Below are 4,064 nucleotides of genomic sequence, written 5' to 3' on the forward strand. Positions count from 1 at the left end.
ACTGATCTACCTGGCAGTAGTGTCCAATTTCCCACAGAGTTTTTTTAAACAAGAAGTTTATTTAAATAACAAGACATTTGACTTAAAAGGGAAATTATCTTTTTGTTCAAGAGTAATGTATCCCTACTTAAAGACAGATTGCCCTATATGTAATAGTTACATACAAAAAAGTTAAAAAGTTGTCCTCGGTTATACAATGATAAATGAAAAACATTAAAATTCCCCAATTGAACAAGGTATGCAGGATTTTATGTTGTTGGGTTCTTTTGCTAAAACAATGAAAGCAAAATAATTTTCTGGACTATAAAGATAAGAGCTGAATGACTATGCTACTAGTAGAGAAAAAGGGAAATTTTCACTGAACCAGTACTTTTCCCCAGACCATCTCCATCTGATGTCAAACAAAACAAAACACTGGCCATTAGCTTTAAAAAGAAAAAGGGAAAAGGAGCATTGTGCCTGTGCACATACTCCTGTTACTCTGTGAAGAATAAAGAAATGAAAACAGGAAAATGAAGGAATAGAGAAAAGTATACTGTAGTAGTCAGGATGTAGTGGAACCAAATTGCGGTTCTAATTGAGAATGTATACTTGGTCTATAGCAAAAGTCTGGAGGAAAGTAGCAGGCTCTCCTTTTAGTAGACACCTCCTGTCTGCTGCTGGAACATACTCGTCTTCATCCTCCATTTCCAACTGTGCAGGTGTGTCTGTCTCATTGACTGCTTGCCCATCAAACCAGAATCTAATCTGGCTCATTGACAAACCCTGTCATTCCCAATAGACTTTTGTTAGTTTATTAAATGGTGTATGCCACTTAATCTTCAACTGCACCACAGAACCATCCTGCCTTGCCACCTTCAAATTAATGATTGTTGTTCTCAGCCTTGACCCCTTCTTTGGGTTTCCCATCGGCCACGGTGAGCACCGGAGTCTCCTCAGCTGCCACTTCACAAAAGAGGCACCAGATCTACACTGAAAGAGTACACACTCTGCACTAGAAGTGGCAGTAGGAGGGGTAGAAGGAGGTGGCAGCAGATGAACCCCACCTTGTGTTTTTGACATCCCAATACAAACATCTGATCCTAAGCAATTGGTGTAAGAATGCTATGTGGCTAAGGGGATCTATCCATCCCCTTTCTATCACCTATTCACCTATCTGCTTTTTGTTATCTAGCTAGCTATCATTTATCTGTCTTCTATAAGCTATCATCAGTCATCTATTTACCTACTGTCTGTCTGTCTGTCTGTCTGTCTGTCTGTCTGACTGTCTGACTGTCAGACCAACAGTTGCTTACTGAATCCACAGATTGAGAGTCACGTGTAGTTTTAGCTTGTTTAGCAGAGAGGTTATGAATCTTTTGCTGTTGAGGACAGGACACCCCCCTCAAAAATGAGGCCTTTGTGACAGGAAGCATTATTCAGAGACCCAGAGCAGTAGGGTTCTAATAACCTTGTTAAAGTCTTAAAGTCAACCATCTGTCAATATTTCAGTTATGTGACCCAGCAAATATCCACCTTTCTTTAGTCCAGTTGTGTTGGATTATTATATTTTCAGTTACTGACAAAAGAAAATATTAGGCTACTAGTGCCTCAAAGTTTCACCACATTAGGAGTTTTTGTAATTCCTAGTGTGTTTGGTCACAATTTTTCTTAGTAATTGTTAAAATAGTATCTTAAAATTGTTTATATATGATATATGGCTACCCATAAATTATTACTACTCTGGTGACATATTGATTTATATTGGATGGCTGATGTAGGCTTTGTGCTTTGCCAAGCACAAAACATGGATGTGTCAACACAATTGGCACAATCCTTTTTCCAGTAGTGATATAAAGAGCAGATTTGGGGAAGAGTAGAATTAGCATCAGTACAAGATCAACTGGATGTTACGGAAGTCCTAGGTGTTCTTGAAGCATGGAGGATGGATACCCGCAGAAGACTTGGAGCAAGGTTAGGAGAAACTTCAGAGAAGTTGATATCTAGACAGAATCTGGGAATAAAATTTCTTTATTAGAGATTAATACATCTTTTCATGTGGTCAGGACTACTCTAAGCACATGACAGATGAAAAGTAACTCAATCTTTATAACAACCCTTTGAGATTATGTTTACATTTCAATATGTTATCACTGTGACTTTTTGTTTGGAGCTCAGTACAAGATGGAACATTACAGTGGGAGGATGTGGCAGAGCCTTATGACCACAGAAACATACAAGAGAGAGGGGAAGGGGCCAAAATCTCCATGTTTAGTTCAAGGACACAAACTTGACCTAATTTTCTTTCCCTAGGTCCTACACCCTGAAAATTTCCCCACCTCCCCAAAACATCACAGGCTGATGAACAAGCCCTCAGTTTATAATGTTCATGGGAAACTTAAAGTATAAACTATAACAACAACCAAGTTGACTCAGGTCAAAGAAGTCAGAACTACAGGGTTCATGCTTTGAACAACTCCCTACGTTGCCATCCAGGTGAGCATGAGAATATTTAATCATGGGTGGGCTGCAGAGAGGCAGTAGTAGGCATGATAGCAGAGGAAGACTTTCAAGAAGGTGAAAAATGGCAGACAGTAGAGTTGGATCTTGTATGTGGGAGGAAGAAAGCAGTGAGGTGTGCAGACAAGTTATTTATGTCTTTCTAAATAAATATTCAATAGTAAGCACTATGTCCTCGAGTCAAGTACCACCAGAAGTTTCATAGAGCTGTCTTGTGTCTACTTAAAGCCTCTCGGGCTAAGGTGAACGAAACAGGGCTTTTCTATTAGGAGGTGTGATAGTTTGTATATGCTTGGCTCAGGGAGTGATACTATTTGGATGTGTGGTCTTGTTGGAGAAAGTGTATCACTGTGGGTGTGGGCTTTAAGGCCTTCATCTCAGCTGCCTGGAAGCCAGTCTTCTACCTGCTTTCAGAACAAAAAGTGGAACTCTCAGTTCCTCCAGCCTCATGTCTGCCTGGATGCTGCTAGCTTTCCTGCCTTGATGATATTAGACTGAACCTCTGAACCTGTAAGCCAGCCCCAATTAAATGTCCTTATAAGAGTTGCATTGGTCACGGTGTCTGTTCACAGCAGTAAAACCCTAACTAAGACAGGAGGCAACTGTGGTGATCCAGGTCCTTTGTTCTGCTAGGCCGACTTAACAAAATACCATAGTCTGAGAGCTAAAATACCTATTTCTCCTATAAGAGGCTGGGGGATCAAAGGTCAAGTCATTATTACCAGATGAACTATGTGAAAGGAGTCTTTCCCAACTTTGCTGATTTGCTTTGAAGTCACATAAAAGAATGAATGAAAGCACCAGGGTCTTTTCTTAAAATGGCCACTAATCCCATCCCAAGGGCCCCTCATAATTTCACTCAATTCTAATTACCTTTCAAAGACCTCCTTCTCAAAACATGGTGATATGGTGATAGGTGGTTAGGACTTTAACATGTGAATGTTCAGAGTATACAAACAGCCTGTGATACCAGGTTGTTGCCTGGATGAGTTCCAATGTAAAACATGTTTAGGAAGTAAATTTGACGATCATAGAAACATTGTGTCTTATCCCTAAGAGACAAATGATGATACCTCAATTAGCTTGCCACTATTCGCTAATTTAAGGGATAGGGAAGGACAAACAAGTGACTAGTCTCTATTTCGATCCACTTAATGTTGACAGTATTTGGAGGATATCTATTAAGAAGGACATGTGTGACTCAGGAGGCTAGGAGTGACTTATCTGAGAATAATGACATAAGACTCACAAGTCAATTCATTTAGGAATGAAAGAACGAAATCACTTGTGGATATGATACTGAATAAAAAGGAGGCCACAGGCAGTGGCACAGTGACATAAATGAGTAATAGATGCCAAAGAGGGATATAGAAAAGAGTCTGATTATCCAGGAGTGAACACAGACAAGGCATCAGTGAAAGAGGAAAAGTTTCTTTCCTTCCTCACCTTTTCTTTTTTAATTTTATTTTTCATCTTCCTAGAGCTTCATTTTGTAGCTCACAGGTCAAATCATTTTGAAAGGCACAGTGAATTTAGGGTTGAGAACTGATGATTAGCTTAGTAAT

The 4,064-nt window shown here is 39.6% G+C and overlaps 1 pseudogene; it reads right to left on the reverse strand.

Moving 5' to 3' along the window:
* Positions 1 to 635: 635 nt before the first annotated feature.
* LOC116067820 lies at positions 636 to 2,949 on the reverse strand (annotated as a pseudogene).
* Between the last annotated feature and the right edge of the window lie 1,115 nt (positions 2,950 to 4,064).

The sequence above is a fragment of the Mastomys coucha genome, unplaced genomic scaffold (genome assembly GCF_008632895.1).
Source record: "Mastomys coucha isolate ucsf_1 unplaced genomic scaffold, UCSF_Mcou_1 pScaffold22, whole genome shotgun sequence".
In the NCBI taxonomy this organism is placed as follows: domain Eukaryota; kingdom Metazoa; phylum Chordata; class Mammalia; order Rodentia; family Muridae; genus Mastomys; species Mastomys coucha.